This window comes from Elephas maximus, chromosome 8 (genome assembly GCF_024166365.1).
Source record: "Elephas maximus indicus isolate mEleMax1 chromosome 8, mEleMax1 primary haplotype, whole genome shotgun sequence".
NCBI classification, from domain to species: domain Eukaryota; kingdom Metazoa; phylum Chordata; class Mammalia; order Proboscidea; family Elephantidae; genus Elephas; species Elephas maximus.
Genome location: NC_064826.1, coordinates 53,422,175 through 53,441,718, shown reverse-complemented (window position 1 = coordinate 53,441,718; position 19,544 = coordinate 53,422,175). Strand labels below are relative to the sequence as shown.

General features: G+C 35.2%; 1 protein-coding gene across 2 annotated transcripts in view; it reads left to right on the top strand.

Annotated features, from left to right (window-relative positions):
- SEMA3E (semaphorin 3E) overlaps positions 1-19,544 on the top strand; it is a 279,353-nt gene that overhangs the window by 24,241 nt on the left and 235,568 nt on the right. The gene's annotated exons all lie outside the window — the stretch shown is intronic.

The window sequence follows — 19,544 nt, the reverse complement described above, 5'->3', positions numbered from 1 at the left end:
AAATTTCCATATTTCTTTATGGCTTTAAAGAATCCTCATTTTCTTTATGCAATTACTGCAAATTCACAAGCAGATTTCGAATTTTTTTGAAGGCAACTATTCTGCATTTTATTGTTTGAATCCTTAGAATCTAACAGACTTCAGGTACATCCTTAAATGTATTTCATCTATTGCACTTAATGTATAGAATTTAATTGTTATGTTTATTCACATTAGTATTACGGAGCTTGCTTGGTCAGATGCTACATACAAATATGTTTCTAATAAAGATAGTAGAAAATGAATTTAAGGGGAGTGGACAGTGTTTAGAGGACAGGAAAAAATATTAGGCCTCAGTGTGGCCCAGGAGCCTGGGTGGCACAGTGGTTAAGCGCTTGGGTGCTAACCAAAAGTTCGGAGGTTTGAACTCACCAGAAGTTCTGTGGGAGAAAAGACCTGGCGATCTGCTCCTGTAACATTTGCAGCCTAGAAAACTCTATGGGACAGTCCTATAAACAACAAAAAAAACAAACCCGTTGCTGTTGAGGGTTGCTGTAAGTCGAAATCAACTTGACTGCTCACAAGAAGAACAACTTTGGCTTCAGATCTTCTGTCTCAAAAGCTGAGAAGAGGAAGCTTTAAAATTATTCAGAAAATATCCCTTTATTATTGAAAGATACAATTTGAGGCTTTGGCCGAGGGTGATCAGAATTCATCTGGCCCAGTCACATGATTATTATCGGATTTCTCTCATCTTTTCTTCCCATTTGCTCCAGTTGTAATCTCCCAATGTCAATGTGGCATCACGTTCATTTCTAGAGTGATGAGCTATGAAGAGAGACAGAGAACTAACACATGAAATCAATGACAACATAGAAAGCAAAGAAAGGCAGTACTATGAAAGACTCATCTTTGTTTCTGAGGAATGCTTCAAATGGCCAAAAGCTAGAGATGTTTTCTTTTAATTTTATAAATGCTTTTTTGCTTGTTTGTTTTCACCAGTCTGTTCCTGTATAAAAGTTGCCTTTGTTTCGTGGATTTACCATTTTAACACATAATTGTAGGGAATAATATAGTAAGAAGAAACAGAAATGGCTATAAGTTTAATAATTAGTTTATGCTCTGCCACTATGCATCATTTTGATATTAATGTATGTTACGAAATTCAAATTGAATTATGTGATTAAACAAAAGCAATGGAAAATGGTTCAAGGTATGTTCAGTTTATTTATTGTTAATTGTGATAGAACCTGTGAAAATTTATCTAAGAGTTTATTATATATATAGGCCATATAAAGTTATTGTTATATGTAATTTAATTTATCAATATCAGATTGATAGTATATTTTGAAGTGCTTTATCCTTGAAGTTTTTTTTTTTTTTTTTTCCTTTCTTGGAGCCGTGTAATTAGTCAAATATAGTATCCCTAACACAAAACGGGAAATTAATGAACAAACAGAAACATCAAAAATAAAGTTAATTCAGAAGAAAACACGTTTGTCACTGTGCTTTACTACATTAAGTGTTGTTGTTATGTGCCCTCAAGTGGGTTTGATGTACAGCAACCGTATTGGACAAAGTAGAACTGCCCCGTAGAGTTTCCAAGGAGCAGCTGGTGGATTTGAACTGCTGACCTTTTGGTTAGCAGCCAAGCTCTTAACCATTGAGCCACCAGGGCTTCAGTACAATAAGTAGTAAATAAAAATGGAAATGTGAAGAACCTGATTATATTATTTTTAGATACTTAGACAAGGTGTCACAATAAATATAAAGAACACAGAATCATTTCAGTCATTCCAAGCAAGGCAAAAATGATATATTTTTAAAGAACGTGCTTGGGAAACAGTGGGAAATGGAAAGTTTCTTTTTAAAAACAGCTCTATGACTGTTGATTAGACTTACATAGGTATACATTTTCTTCCTGATCACCAGCGAAAAATAAAAGCGAAGAAAAGGAAAAAAGAACTTTCAAGTTTGACATTATCACAATGCATGTGTTACACATATTTCTGGCGAGATGAATGATAACTGACAAATCCTTTATAATTGCTTAAAGTGGGTACTAGAATACTGAGCTTGCTGGCAGTTTAGGGTCTGCATAAACTTGAGTTAACCATATGGTGTATTCTTAGAATAGCCACACTACCCATGCTTAAAATGTAAATTAGAAAGAAAAAAAATGTTCAAAGTCAAATATAATTTTAGATGTTGGGGGTAATCAATTATCCATGTCAGTGTGCCTTTCCATTATTAATACAGGAAAACAACATTTTCTTTTGTCCAGAATGGAGAAAGAAGAAGGAGAAGATAGGACTGTGAAATCCTGGACCGGATTTAAGGAGCCCCTAAAAATATCAATTTCATTGCTGTATTTTTATAGTTATGAGAACTTAATATGTTTAAACTCCCACAACACATTAATATGCTTTGAATTTTAATTATTCAAAGCAAAATTCCTGTGTAATAATATTTAGATAACCATAGAAAGTAGGAAAATATTATAGATAAGTCAATTGTGCTTACAATTAAAAGAACATAATTGTATCTTTGTCTTATATTTTTCAAAAATAAGACAAAAGTTAAGTATTGGGCACTGCTTGTGACAGATTTTTTTGCCAAATGTTTTTTACTTGCTCCAAAATGTGTATACCCAAACTGAAGTCTGATACATTTTTGGATTGTAGAAGAATTTTTCAGATAAGGAGAAAAAGAAGTCTTTATGACTTAAAATCAATAAAATCGGACAAGAATGCAAACAAAAAATAAAATTAGTAAACTGATACCAATGAAAAAGTTTACTAATAAAATAGTAATCACTCAGAAACACATTAAAACCAAAACTAAATCCATTGCCATCAAGTTGATTCTAACTCATAGCGACCCTATAGGACAGAGTGGAACTGCCCCATAGGGTTTCCAAGGAGCAGCTGGTGGATTTGAACTGCCAGTCGTTTGGTTAGCAGCTGAGCTCTTAACCATTTAGTCACCAGGGCTTCAGAAACACATTAGATGCCTTTTATAGTATTGGTAATGGGAGATATAAAATAAATACAATAGGATTTTATTATATGCAGTTATGTTTTGGAATTCTCACTTAAATTTCTGTAGTAGTAAACATATAATGACAGCCATTTATTGTTTTAGATTAGGAATGTCATTTGTCTTTTTAGTTCACTCATTTCTACCCAGTAGATGGTTAGAACAGACCTTGGTATTGCTGCATTTTTAAATGTCCAGAATTACTGGTCATGGGAGTAAACTAATACAAAATTGCCATTGGTTACATTTTGCTGTTGGTGGACTAAAACTAGCCAGCAAAGGCAATACTGCAGGGAGTGCTCTCCCTGTAAACAGTTTGTGCAATTCTGCAATTTTGTTGCTGAAAGCTCTGCTGCATTTCATGGGTGATGCTCAGTCAGCTAGGCTCCATGTTTCCACGTACACCGCTAGCCACTGAAATTTCCCTTTGTCTTGGTTGTCTGTTTTTTTTCCCCCTTAACAAATAGGCCCAGCTGCTACTCCAGCCGGTTGCCCACACTCCCCCATACTGACTTGCTGAGGATGGCAGCCAGAGTAAAGAATAACAGCTGGGATTGCCTTACTTTGGCATCTAAATAATTTTGGGTGGGTCCATTTCTAACATTATTATTTTATTTTATTTCATAATCTTTCATTCAGCTGCACTTTTAAAAAATTGATACCACTGCTTTTCTAAAATGTTTGCTTTATCTGGCTGTGACTCTTATACCTGGCTGCTCAAGAGAACCAAATTGGTTCATTTTACATTGTTATTTTTCTACTTTTCAACACTGTGTAGAAAACAAATGTGGCAGAAACAAATTTATTAGTTTGACCTTGGACAAGTTACTTAAACTTCCTCTGACACATTATCTTCATCTAGAGAGGTGGATAATAAGTAACACCTCCATCCAATGGATTGTGATAATGCCTAAATGAAACAGCGTTTGTAATGTGTTCAGAGCAGTGCCTGGAATATAGCAGATGTTAAGTAAGTGTTTGATAAAAATCAAGTCAGAGAGAAGGAGGAGAGATTGAGGGTGAGAAGGAAGAGAGGAGAGAGGGAGGGAGAAAAAAAGGGAGGAATGACTGTGCTGGAATGTGGAAAGACCAATAACTGCATTTGCACAATTAAAACCAATGTTATGCCTTAGCATTTTAGTATCTCATGGCAATCAAACTGAATCACTAATTAGAAAAAGCCTTTAGGTTAAGTAGGTAAATGATGTTTATCTAAAATGTTTTCCTCATCTCCTGTATTTGCAAGGAAAGGGGAATCACTATCTAACAAGGAAGTTCATTCCATTTTTTAATGTTCTAATGAGGAGGAGAAGGAAACCCTGGTAGTGTAGTGGTTAAGTGCTACGGCTGCTAACCAAAGGGTTGGCAGTTCAAATCTGCCAGGCACTCCTTGGAAACTATACGGGGCAGTTCTTCTCTGTCTTACGGGGTTGCTATGAGTCAGAATCAACTCGATGGCACTGGGTTTTAATGAGGAGAAAGTACCTACCTCATCCAAAATCTGACCTACGGTATCTTTCACTTTTTAGTCTTAGTTTTTGCCTCTAATGCAGCCAGTGCATAAGTCACGACAGACCTCTAAATATTTAAAAATAGTTATCATGTTATTTGACAAAGGCTCAAAGTCCATTGAAGGCGGAAAGGACAGTCTCTTTAACAAATGGTGCTGGCGTAACTGGATATCTATATGCAGAAAAATGAAACAAGAGCCATGCCTCACACCATGCATAGAAACTAACTCAAAATGGATCGGAGACCTAAATATAAAATCTAAAACAATAAAGATCATGAAAGAAAAAATAGGGACAATGCTAGGAGCCTTAATATATGGCATAAACAGAATACAAAACGTAACTAACAAGGGACAAACACCAGAAGAGAAGCTAGATAACTGGGAGCTCCTAAAAATCAAACACTTAGGCTCATCCTCTACGTATTTTTTGGAAAAATACGTAGAGGATGAGCATAAGTGTTTGATTTTTAAACCACCTTTTTCCTTTATTTCACTTGTGTGGCTTATTTGTTGAAGTTAAGGAAAACCCTCTCCTATTATCTCCAATTTAAGATGTGGATCATAAGCATAGTGACAGCAAGTGTTGTCCTGGAAAGAATGTGACTAAGACATCCCTAGATTCAAAGACTAGTTCTGCTATTGTGTGTCCTTGCTTAACTTGCTTAACCTCAGTTTCCACATCTGTTGTGTTTAGGAAACTGGCTGGTTAGAAATTACAAATATTGCATTCATTGTATAAATTCTTTTCCACTTAAGAGAAATTTCAAATACCCATTTTATTGCCTTTCTCTGAAAAGTCAGTGCTTAGAAGGATTTACCATACATTTAAGACTTAATATTTTAAAATTATAATATGCATAACACGTGCTTTTGGATTTTGAGGAAGCTTTGGAGCAATAAATAGCATTGCTGATTTTCTTTGTAAATATTATGAAATAGTTTACATAGTTATAGTAGATTGTAGGTTAATTTGAAATTCTTCAATATGAAGAAATAAAATGCAATCTTCCTTCAGAGCTAAAATTACCAGACTTCTTAAATGTCTTAACAATTTTTTATTTAAAAAAGAATCTGGAATGGTCACCATACCAGAATGGCAGAATTAAAATACCATCGGAGCTGTAATTGCTTAATTTTGTAACTTTAATTTGCTGTCGTTTTGTAGATGTGCCAGTCTTTCTGTACATTTGTAGTCAGTCTTGTGTTTTAAAAAGAGGTTTGTGATTTTGCAGAACAATTTTTTTCATTAACTCCTTGTAAGTAAAATAGTAAGCTGTAGAAATATGATTCCATAGAATACTTTATATGGTAAAAACCAATGCATCATTCCCCTGAGTTAAAATATATATGTTAACCAAATTTATTTGTAGTCTTTATTCTGTTTTTGTTATGAAATTAATCCCCAAATGCTCTTTTTCTATATTACTACTTTATGAGCTGTTTATACTCTTTCAAAATTTTGAATATAAAGGAGGAATGTTTCTAAGAATAGTAAAACATTGTCATTATAAGGCATATCACTGATTACTGTATGCATATCTGCATACTAGTTTTTATAGCAATAACTAATTGACAGTGTTTCAGAATTTTATACTGTAATAAAAAAGGACTTCTGTAATGTCTCAGAAGATAATTCGTAACAGATCCACTGCTCTACCATAAATCACATATATTTTGTTATGTATTTTGGGAGTATTTTTGCAGGTATTATCAGTAAATTATTTTCCGGTACTTAGTTGGATATTTGAATATAATGTTTTTCCTTTAAATTACATGTGCTAATTGAGGAGAAAGGACAGCCTTGTGCTATCCTACTGTATTTAGTAAGACGGTCTTAACAAGAGGAAATGGAAAAATGAAAATCACTTTCCTTCACATTATTATAGACTGGTAAAGTACATTTTCCTTTAAATTAAGAAATGAAACAATTCTTTTCAAACCAATTAATCTCTCTCAGGTAAGTAAAGAATAACTATGTTCTAAAAAATATGATAGCCAGTATAATTTCCAAACCTAATTTCTTGTTAAACATGAAGTAGTATTTGAGTAGTTTTATGAAATGAAAATATTTTATTGCTTTTACTGAGAGTAAAGAAAGTTGAAGTATAAAGGAGAAAATACAAAAAAAAAAAATTGAAATTGCAAAGTGTATTTATCAATCCCACCAATAGTTGTTAATGTTTTGGTGTATAAACATCCAAGTGTGTAACTATAGATTTAAACACAAGATTTTTATAAAAATAGACTCAAGTTGTGTGTGTTGCTTATTATCCTGCTTTTGTCTATGCTGGAAACTCTGGTGGTGTAGTGGTTAAGTGCTATAGCTGCTAACCAAAGGGTCAGCAGTTTGAATCCGCCAGGCGCTCCTTGGAAACTCTACACGGCAGTTCTACTCTGTACTATAGGGTCGCTATGAGTTGGAATCGACTCAACGGCACTGGGTTTGGTTTGGTTTTGGTTTATCTGTGCTATGAAGTGCTTTCCCTGCCAAGGATTAAAGGTACACTTCATCCTTTATAATAATGGTCACATTGTATTCCTTTGTTTGAATGCACCATAATTCATGTACCTAGTTTTCTATTGTAAAAAAAAATAGGATGTTTAAATTGTTTTTAGTTTCATTTTCTTATTATAAACATTATTATTGTGAGCATTAGTGTACATACCTCTTTAGGCATTTGTCTGATTATCTCCTTGGTGTTATTTCCTGAAAATAAAATTGCCTGGTCAGGTGAAATGGTATTTTGGGAACATCATAGTATCAATTGAGAGAAATATTATTTTTCCATTTTAATTCAAGAGAAGATCTCGTGGGAGCCTCATAACATAAAGTATTATTCTTCCACTTGAATCCACCATATTTCTACCCAAGCATCACCTTGATATCGGAACACTTTAAAATGCCTGCTTTCTTTAAGCAAGATTTATTCACATTGCTACTGTCAACATTAGGGCTGGTATCAATTCTAGTTTGTCTTTGATTCCTAAACATAATCCATAAATACCATCAAAGTCAGTAAACAAAATATCTTACTAAAAAATGTTTTTTGCATTTATCATTTGGATTATTTTTAGCCTGGAAATCTGTACGTAATCTTACAGAATGTAGAAGAAATCCCTCGTTTCTTCATTCTGGGTATTCCGAGCTCTGTAGGGTATATCAGATGGGAACCTCCTCTTTCTCTCCCACGATTTATTAAATAAAGGATAGTAAGTGTGTCCTGTGCATCAAGTGTCTACATACTTACTGAAAAAAAGAAAAAATTTTCTTTTTTCTGTACCTACTAAATGCCAGCTAACTATTTCAGGGAATTTGAGTAAAAGACAAACATGATTGGTTTTTTATTCAATAGTGTATTATTATAGTACCCACAATTAATATTATTTCCTCTTTTGCAACAATGTATAACTCTTTTTTTTTTTTTTTTCCTATTTTTGCTTTGTTTCTCCTTTCCAAACAATGTTCAGTGAGGGAAGGAAGCTGTATTTTCTCAGATGTGGCAGACTCAAGGCAAGCGTGACTTATTCCCTCTTAGTATTACCATAGCAGGTATTAGTAATGGATTGTGACATTCTTTCCTTCTGGAATCAGGCATAGCTTCAAAATCCTTCTCAATGCACTGTTTCAAACAGGTACCACCAATATTTTTTTATTTCTTATTTTCTATTAAAAACAAATTTATGACTTAGGAGATGACAGAAACAGGGATTAAAAATGGGTCTTTGTAAGCCAAGGGCTCAAACTCAGGGTTAATGTGTAAAATATAGGAAACTTTGTTAGGCAAGCTCCAGATAAATGACAAATATTTGCTAGTGTAGTGTCCATGGGACACACTTACTAAAAATCATTTATCTTGAGCTTTAATTTTTTGTTAAATTTGGCACTCTATGATTCATTTATATTTTAAGAATATGAAATTAAATTGCTTACTGAAGGTTACACCATGTATTTACAACACAATCGATCAAAACAAAATTATCCAAAAGAGACTGATGAATCCAAGAACTGCAAGAAGTGTGACACCAGGTATTACTATATCAAAAGAAAAGAATGAGTTCAACAGAGGGAGTCATAGCTTTCTAAAAGGCAATTTTATAACACCTACCAAATTGTGAACTTTGAACCACCTTTGAAATACTAGATAAGATTGTATGTATTTATGTATATGTGTGCTTGTATGCTGTTTAAAAAAAAAAAGACATTTGACAGAATATCGTGTATAGTATCTCATGTTGGTTAAAACATATATGCATGTGTGTGTATAAAAAATTCTGAAAAAACTTACATTGTCTTGTATTTATCTCTGGAAGTAGCATATAAATTATGCCAACATTCTTTTTCATGCATAGCTAAACTGTCCTTCATGTTGACATTTATGATTAGAATGCCCATAGAGCTAATTTATTTTATTTAAAGAAACAAGCAGAAATGCTGCTCAGCCATCAAAGATCCGAAAAGAAAGTCACAGAGGCAAATTTTAGCAATATTTAATCAAGTACTGTCCAAGTGAGAATAAACTTGAACCAACATATTTTGCATATTATTGACCCACTGGGAAGTCTATTCCAATCATATGAATGCTTGAGGACACAGTTGTTGATGCGATTAAATTTAAATTTCTACAAACTTATTACAAGAATGATGGTGCAAATGCTTTGCATCCTACTGCTAACCTAAAGGCTAGTGTTTTGAACCCACCCATTAGTGCTGTGGAAGAAGAGCTTGGTGACTTGCTTCCAGAAAGACTGCAGCCATTAAAACTCTATGGAGAAGTTCTACTCTGTAACACATGGAATCACCAGGAGTTGGAATTAACTCCACGGTAATGGGTTTGGGTATTACAAGAATGAGCAGTATCTTTAGAATGAAAGACTAAAGTCAGCAAACATATTCTTCACTAAGGCTGGGGTACCCAGCTGCTATAATGAAGGCAGAGAGAAAGTGAAGATCTCGTGACGTCCAAGAAACTAGAGTTTGTGAATGTGAATATATTACTTAATCTTTATCAACATCAATTTTCTCAAATGAAATTGAAATGGATTGTACCTAATTCATAGTTAAAATCCTGATTCATAGTAGGAACTTGGCAAATGTTTATCCTACCTGTTCTTCGTACCTTTCTTACTCTGACCTCTTACCATTCCCATGCTGGCACCATCTCTTCTGTTATCTACCACCACACCTTGACCATAAAGGGTAGATGATGATTTAAAATGCCTGAGGATAGTGAAGAGCTAACGCACCTCCCTCCCAACCACCAAACCAAGCTCCAGACATTAGCCAGAGAAAGGAGGAAAGAAAAGAACATGCAAATGGCAAAATCTAGGAAACAGGTCTCTCTGATGAATTTAAGACTTCTCTTAATAACTAAGATTCTATATTAGCATATCCTTCTCATAACTTCCTGAAACTCAGCATACCCCAAATTTAATCTATTATCTTCTCCACTGATCATACTCTTCCTCCTATGTTTCTTATCTCAGTGAATTATACATCCATTATCCCACCTGTCCCGGCCAGAAATGGGTAAATGACTCTAATTCTCACCCCCTCTCTTACCAGCCTCTTGGCCTGAGCAACCCAGTTACCTGTGTTTAGTTAGATGGCTGTCAACTCCAGTAAAATCTACCTCCTTAATATTTTTTAAGTCCATTTGTATCTCTCTGGTCACACTACTTTTTTTTTTTTCAATCCATTTTCTTTATTGCAATAGCTTTTTGCCTGATATCCTTACTTCCAAGCCGATCTACTATTTATACCATCAGTGGAGTGATCATTAAAAATGCAAATCTTACTTATTTCAATCCAGCTTACTCTAGATGCTATAAACACAGTGGTCATTAAAAATGCACGTCTTACTCATTTCAATCCCCAAAATAACTCTTTAATGGAAGGACTCACATGACCCCCTGGATAAAATGCATATATTTGGCGTGGTACACTAGACTTTTCGTGATGAACCCTCTTTACTTTTTTTCCTTTTTGTCATGTATCTTTTCTGAGTTCCCAGCTTCAGTGATAGGGAACTCCATGACATTCTGGAGCCATGTCAAGGTTTTCTTGGCTCCGTGTCTTTGTACATGCTGCTTTGGCTTCCTAGAATACCTTTTCCTTTTCTCTCCATCCTTCCTGCCCATAAAGCTTTTACTATTCGTATTTACTTGTTCTTTAGAACTCAGTTTAGACAGGGCATGCCTTGGCCAATCTTCCCTTCACCTCCATAGCACTCCATGCATACTCTAATAATTATTAGCTGCTCCTTGGAAACCGTATGGGGCAGTTCTACTCTGTCCTATAGGGTCGCTGTGAGTCGGAATGGACTTGACGGCAACAGAATTGCAACTGTCTATTAAATTCACTAGGATAAACTCTTTGGGAGTAGGGATAATATTTTATTCATTGCTTTGTGTTTTTTGTATATCACCAGCGCTTATCACAATATCTAGTGAAAAGTTAGAACTCAATAAATACATGGATGAATGAGTTGTACTATGGTCTCTAACCATTTGTAGGTCACCATTTTATTCAAGAAATATGTAGGGAAAGCTATACTTCAATGGCACAAAAGAATCTTTCTCTAGCCTATGAAAACCATAAACAGCCTATTCACAGGTTACTCCAAAATTACTCACAAATAAGTTATCCGTATACTTAGTGATTCTTAAGTTATATTATTTTTTGTTGTTGCTGATGTAAAGAATACTTTTTAAGCACTGTACAGATCAGCATCTTTGGTAATATCTAGTACGTAAAGTGACCTTTTAAAAGCCCATCAACCAGTGATTTAATTTCCTCTTTCATAAAATCAAAGTTACCAATGTAACTATATAGGATTACATATAGATACTGTCGCACAGTGAAGATTATGTAGGAAAACAAAACTTAAAAAAACATAAAAGTAATTTGGGATAGGAAAGAATTTATAGGCCACGAAAATATTTAAAAATATGCTAAATTATTTTTGGCTTTGTGTTATCTATTTAAAACTATAACGTTTAACGTGTTTTGGAATTTTAAATGAAAAAAGTAAAGATTATGAATTGGAATATTTGGAGAATATTTCTGGGTGGAGGTGGGATCTTATCTAGGCATTGCAGGATAGGTAAGACTTGAGGACTTGATTAGGGAGAGAGTAAGGAAGAGGGCAGTGGAGGGTCAAGCAAAAAAGGCAAGAATGATGTGAAGGTTGTGAATTTTTAGGAGGAAGCCAGATGGTTTGAAGAGAGCAGGGAATAATGTTGAATAAGTAGACCGGGGCAGTTTGCCAGTTATTTTCATTTTATTAAAAATCACATTATAAGGTAGTGAAGTATAGCAAGTAAACTGCTTTCCACAAAAACAAAAAGTCAAACATGATTCCTCTTCCTATCTTGGTAAGATGTGCCATCTCAAAAATGTTGTTAGGCCCTGTTGAGTCATAGTGACCTTACGTACAACAGAACTAAACACTGCCCCGTCCTGCACCGCCCTTAAAATTGTTGCTATGATTGAGCCCATTGTTGCAGCCACTGTGTTAATCCATCTTGTTGAGGGTCTTCATTTTTTGCTGACCATCTACCTTACCAAGTATGATGTCCTTCTCCAGGTACTGCTGCCATCTGATAACATGTCCAAAGTTCATGAGATGAAGTCTTGCCATCCTCGTTTTCAGGGAGCACTCTGGCTGTACTTTGTCCAAGACAGACTTGTTCGTTCTTCTGGAAGTCCATGGTATATTCAATATGCTTCGAAAATACCATACTTCAAATATATCATTCTTCAGTCTTCCTTATTCATTGTCCAGCTTTTGCATGCATATGGGGTGATTGAAAATACCATGGCTTCAGTCAGACGCACCTTAGTCCTCAAAGTGACATCTTTGCTTTCCAACCCATTAAAGAGGTCTTTTGCAGCAGATTTGCCCGATGCAACGTGCCATTTGATATTTGACTGCTGCTTCCATGGGCATTGGTTTGGGATCCAAGTAAAATGAAATCCTTGATAACTTCAATCATTTCTCTGTTTATCTTGATGTTGCTTATTTGTCCAGTTGTGAGAATTTTTGTTTTCTTTATGTTGACGTTGTAATCCATACTGATGTTCGTCAGTAAGTGCTTCAAGTCTGCTTCGCTTTGAGCAAGCAAGGTTGAGTCATCTGCATGTTGAAGGTTGTTAATGAGTCTTCCTCCAATCCTGATGCCATATTCTTCTTCTTATAGTCCAGCTTTTTGGATTATTTGCTCAGCATACAGATTGAATAAGTATGGTGAAAGGATACAACCCTGATGCACAGCTTCCATGATTTTGAACCATGCAGTATCCTATCGTTCTGTTCTAATGACTGCCTCTTAGTCTGTGTACAGGTTCCTCATGAACATAGTTAAGTGTTCTGGAATTCTCATTCTTCACAATGTTATCCATAATTTGTTGCGATCCACACAGTCGAATGCCTTTGCATAGTCAACAAAACACAGGTAGACATCTTTCTGATGTTCTCTGCTTTCAGCCAAGATCCATCTGACATCTTTTTAATCTTTTTAATGACCTTTTGCTTTCTTCATGTATGATGTACTTGATATCATCCCACAACTCATCTGGTGTAGCCATTAGTGTTCAGTGAGTCAAATCTATTCTTGAGATGGTCTCTAAATTCAGGTGGGAGGTACTCAAGGTTGTACTTTGGATCTTGTGGACTTGTTTTAATTTTCTTCAGCTTCAGCTTGAACTTGCATACGAGCAATTGACGTTATGTTCTGTAGTCGGCCCCTGGCCTGTTTCTGACTGATGATATTGAGGTCTTCCATCATCTCTTTCCACAGATGTTGTCGAATGATTCCTGTGTTTTCTATCCAGTGAGGTCCAAATGTATAGTTGCTGTTTACATTGTTGAGAAAGGCATTTGTAATGAATAAATCATTGGTCCAGCAAAATTTTTTCATGCAATCTCTATCACCAAGGCCACATTTTCCAACTAGCAAACCTTCTTTGTTTCCAACTTTCACATTCTAATCATCAGTAATTATCAATGCATCTTGATTGCATGTTTGATCAATTTCAGATTGCAAAAGTTGGTAAAAAATTTCAATTTTCTCATATTTGGCATTAATGGTTGGTGCATAAATTTGAATAATAGTGGTATTAACTAGTGTTTCTTGTAGGTGTATGGATATTACCCTATCACTGACAGTGTTGTAAGTCAGGATAGATCTTGAAATGTTCTTTTTGACAATGAATGCAATGCCATTTCTCTTCAGTTTGTCATAGTAAAACCATGAGCTTATCTGATTTGAAATGGCCAATACCAGTTCATTACAGCTCACTAATGCCTAGGATATCGATCTTTATGCCTTCCATTTTATTTTTGATGACTTCCAGTTTTCCTAAATTCATGCTTTGTACATTCTAGGTTCCTATTATTAATGGATATTTGCAGCTGTTTCTTTTCATTTTAAGTTATTCCACATCAGCAAATGGATGTCTCAAAAGCTTTACTCCATCCATGTCCTTAAGGTTTACTCTACTTTGAGGAGGCAGCTCTTCTTCAGTCTATCTGAGTATCTTTCAACCTTCATGCTCATCTTCTGGCATTATAAAATGAGATGTGTGGTATTTCTATTTGATCTAGAATACAAGTGTAAAAATAAATGAAATGCAAAAAAGGAGATTTATTTTTGTAGTGTAAAAGAGGCAATCACATGAATGACAGTTGCCCTTAGCCAAATCATCTTTTGTAATAATACAAATATTTCTGTATTTGTACATCAAAATTACAACCCTAGTTTAAAATACTTTTGTAGAATATATACTCCATTTACCAAAAGGTTAAGTAAACGCAGAATCAGCAGGAGTCCTTTACTTCCATTAAACATAATTATTGAAATAGCCAAAATGTAGATTTGAAAGGGACCCCAACAGGTTATCTAGTTCATGGTTTAATGTGTTTAAGGACTTCCATTTAATTCACAACACAGGTACTTACTAAAGGCTTTTTTTCCCCCCTTAATCAGGCTAATCCATTTTACTAACTTCAGGCACAATTGTTTGTAACCTTCTCCTGATGAAAAAATTTCATTTAGTGAATAAAGCCTTCTGGAAGAGGATGCCACAACAGTTCTTAGTATTTAACAAAGCTTTGTCGTCGTTGTTTGCTGGTGAGTGTGTAGACTCATAGTGATCCTATAGGACAGAATAGGATTGCCCTATAGGGTTTCCAAAGCTGTAAATCTTTACAGAAGCAGTTTGCCACATCTTTCTCTCTCAGAGTGTTTGGTGAGTTTGAATCCCCAGCCTTTCAGTTAGCAGCTGAGTCCTTAACCACTGTACCACTAGGGCTCTGACAAAGCTTACTGATTAATTCTTTTTTATATCTCAACTAAATTAGCCATGCTTCTTCCATTTAAGACCATTTTCTATAGTGTTGTGATGTTCATTTACAAAAATAGGGTTACTTTATGCTTCCTATAATTTGTGTTCAGGTGGGAAAGTATAGGTGGATGTGTGCAAATCACTTCCCTTTGTGCCATTAATAACGATACCAAAAAACCAAACCAAACCTGTTGCCCTCAAGTCTATTCTGACTCATAGCGACCCTGTAGGACAGAGTAGAAGTGTCCACCAGGGCTCCTAAAAACAATATAAAAAGTATATATAGACAGAGTATATAAAAAGTGACATTATTATTGTTTTAGTCCAAAATGTTGTTTTTATAACCTTAACTTATAAACTTCCTTTCCTTAGAAAGATGGGTATTTTTCTTCCCCTTCCAGGCCCTAGGGGCCCCCACACTCACCGTGGCTGCTCACACTGGGGTAGAGTCCGTCTCAGCCTGTTTGTTCGTAGAGCCATAGTACAATATTCCCTGCATTTTTCTCACTGTAATTATTTTATTCTGTCTTCAAGTCCCTTAATTCCACATATTGTGCTAGGTGCCACTAGTTGCCGTTGAGTTGATTCTGACTCATGGCAAACCCATGAGTGTCAGAGTAGAACTGTGTTCCAAAGGGTTTTCAAAGGCTGATTTTTCAGAAGTAGATTGCCAGGCCTTTCTTCCAAGATGCTTCTGGGTGGACTCAAACCTCCAACTTTTCAATTAGAAGCCAAGTGTGTTAACCATTTACACCATCCAGGGACTCCATGTGCTAGGTAGGTAGTCTCAAAGAACAATCTCAAGTGAATTGAGTGCTATCTACAACAAAAAAATTTTACAAAGGGTAGAGTCACATTTTAAGCTATTTGGAGGAATCAAATTAAGGATAAGAATAGTGGTGACTTCAGGTTTCTTGTAACTACGTAAGACTTAAAGGTGCCATGGAACCCCTTAGAACAATGCCGGGTACAGAGAAAGTGCTCAGTTAATATTAGCTAATATTATTAGCTATGATGAAGATGGAAGCCCTGGTGGCATAGTGGTTAAGAGCTATGGCTGCTCACCAAAAAGGTCAGCAGTTCGAATCCACCAGGCACTCCTTGGAAACTCTATGAGGCAGTTCTACTCTGTTCTATAGGGTCACTATGAGTCAGAATCCACTCGATGGCAACAGGTTTGATTTGGTTCAGTTATTATGAAGATGGTGATGGAACTGTTTAAATATGTTAAAGCAGGAACTATCATACTCATTTTTATCTTTCTCATAGAATATAGCTCTTTGTTCTATTCTTTTGTGGATGGTCAGTAAATCTGTTGATTCAACCAAGCACAATCCTTTATTTAAGAATAGATGGGAGGTTACTTAAACTTTTAAACTGTTGCTGTAGTAGTCATTTGAACTGTTTATTAATCTTTTAATCCTTTGTCGGGTCACATTATAGTATCGGACATCTCTGTCCCCTCTTGGAAGTTAGGAAGGCTTTGTGAATAGCTTTGGCCAATTAAATGAGGTCAGAATGGATGTATCACTTCTATGCAGACACTGAACTCTGAGACCCAAAGTGTAATTTGTCACATTACCTTTTCCTGCTTCAGCAGTTGCCAAGATGAAGCCTCTGTCACCTGGGTCCCAGAATTACTTCTGTAGGCAGAATCTCATTTGAGGACCTGTGTTGGATAACTAAACTGCATTAGAAATAAATGTCTGTTGTTTTAAGCCACTGAGATTTTTTTTATTACAGTATAAATTATTTTCTCTTGACTGACTACTGGCAACACACTTTATTTGTGAAGAAAACATTTTTGCTACCAGACATGACTAAGCAAACTATTTTCTCTGTACACAAATAAAATATATTCAGGTGTCACTCCACGTAACTGACTGTGCCATGCCAAATTTCCTACACAAAATGTGAAATTCTTTCCTTACAAGGAAGAAACAGCATCTGTTGTATTTGAACAGGAAAACTGCTTCTGGCTGGCTGTCCCCAGTACTGAATAGGGAATAAAATCTGGCTGGGTGTTTATTTCCTGAATTTTAGCATTGAGGAGGAATGTGACAATCAAGACTTACCTATAGTATTGCAAACTCCTTTTACTCTCATCTACGCTTTAAAAATTACAGAGCAAAATGGCTTAATTTGCAACAGGTGCAATTGGTAAGTAATCACTTGGGCTTTCATGGGCAAACACAGCACCTCTTTTCTCTCCTAGTGTCATTGAGAAAGACAAAAGGTGGAGAAGATAGCCCACACCTACATTTTTCTACCTCTCATACTTAGGATTTCCTTGGGGACTCAACAGTGTTTCTGGAATTTTTGTTGCCCTGCTTTAATGTACGAATATTATTTTTATATTTCAGATGCTTTAAGTGCATCTTTAGAAACCCATTTTTGTTGCTTTTTTTAGTATACGATTTTAAAGAAAATTACGTTTCTTATCCTTTAATGGGTACTTAATTGTGTGCATGCAGAACCTGTACGTAGATCAAGAGGCAGTCCTTTGAATAGAAAAAGGGGATATTGTGTGGCTTAAGTCAGGAAAGGTGTGTGTCAGGTTTGTATCTTTTCACCATACCTATTCAGTATGTATGCTGAGCAAATAATATGAGAAGCTGGACTACATGAAGAACACAGCATCAGGGTTGAAGGAAGACTCATTAACAACCTGCGTTATGCAGATGACACAACCTTACTTGCTGAAAGTGAAGAGGACTTGAAGCACTTACTGATAAAGATCAAAGACCACAGCCTTAAGTATGGATTACAGGTCAACATAAAGAAAACAAAACCCCCCACAACTGGATCAGTAAGCAACATCATGATAAATGGAGAAAAGACTGAAGTTGTCAAGGATTTAATTTTACTTGGATCCACAATCATTTCTCATGGAAGCAGCAGTCAAGAAATCAAAAGACACAATTGCATTGGGCAAATCTGCTGCAAAAGACCTCTTTAAAGTATTGAAAAGCAAAGACATCACCTTGAAGACTAAGGTGTGCCTGACCCAATCCATGGTGTTTTCAATCGCCTCGTATGCATATGAAAGCTGAACAATGAACAAGGAAGACCAAAGAATTGATGCCTTTTAACTGTGGTGTTGGCAAAGAATATTGAATGGACTGCCAAAAGAACAAACAGCTCTGTCTTGAAAGAAGTACAAACAGAATGCTTCTTAGAACCAAATATGGCAAGACTAGTGTGACGTACTTTGAACACGTTATCAGGAGGAATCAGTTCCTGGAGAAAGACATCATGCTTAATAAAGTAGAAGGTCAGCGAAAAAGAGGAAAACCCTCAACTAGATGGATTGACACAGTGGCTGCAGCAATGGGCTCAAGCATAACAAGGATGGTGGGGATGACGCAGGACCAGGCAGTGTTTCATTCTGTTGTACATAGGGTCACTATGAGTCAGCACTAACTCAACGGCACCTAACAACAATAACCATGGGAATGAGTAGATAACTAAGATGAAATATGTGCTTTTAGTGGCAATTAAGAGAGATAAATAGAAAATATATTATTTTGAAAGGACTGCCTTTTAAAATTGTTTATGCTATCGTGAAGAATTTAGTGCTTGAGTTTATTTTTTATATTCGTTTTACTACTTAGAGGTTAAGAATAAAAAATATGATCAAGGGAATTGAAATATGATGGTACTGGACAATATCAAATGCAGAAGAATATGGATAACCTTAATTAAAAATTTGTTGATTATATTAATGTAGATTATTTTTAGACCTGAATTCTTGTTCTCATACTATATAAGAATAAGCCTGTTTCTCTATGTGGGTGATAAATAGAACCTCTTGTTAGTGCGATGTTAGATGAAATGAGTAAAGAAAGAGTACTTTCTGAAAATAGTAGTCATTTTACATTGTTTTATGGTTCACTGTGCTCTATTAATAAGTCTGATAATTGTTAGACCTATTTTAAACAGCCATACAGTCTGATTCACAAAGGAGAATTGATCTTTCCTTTCTATGTTTTATTTCTTTGTAACTTTAGATTTTATTCTGTATATTATTTTCTTATTGATGGGAGGATGGGGAGAAGGGCAGGATGGATAAAAAGAATTCTTTGAGAGACACAAAAAGGCTAAGAAAATCTCCATTCCTTTCAAGTTTTAAAGTAGTTAGGATGTTAGGAGGCTTATTCCAATAGCAATAAAAATTATGTATTTATTTGGTATCTGCTATGTACTCAATGCTTTGTATATAGCATCTCTAATCATCCTAATAATCTTTATATTATTACACATGTTTTATAGATAAATTAAAAGAGACTCAAATTGTTTAAATATATTGTCCAAGTAAAGCCAGGTAGCTAGCAAGTGATAAAACTGTATTCAAACCCAATGTCTGTCCATACTTTGTGAATACAACAGACTGAATTATGTATGGTTTTTTAAAGGTTATTTTCAATTTGCATATCAAACTATATTTACCAGTGGTACAAAGATTAGTCTTCTTATGTTTTTCTGCATGAAATACTATTTAAGAATTTTATCCTAAAGGCGAAGATATCTTGTTGAGAAGTCCAAGTCATGGTTTCAAAAGGACTTCTTCCCCAGGATGGGAGTATACCTATGCCATAAATATACAATTAAATGTATATATATATGTTATATTCACTCATAGTGATACTGCAGCACTAAAAAAAGGTT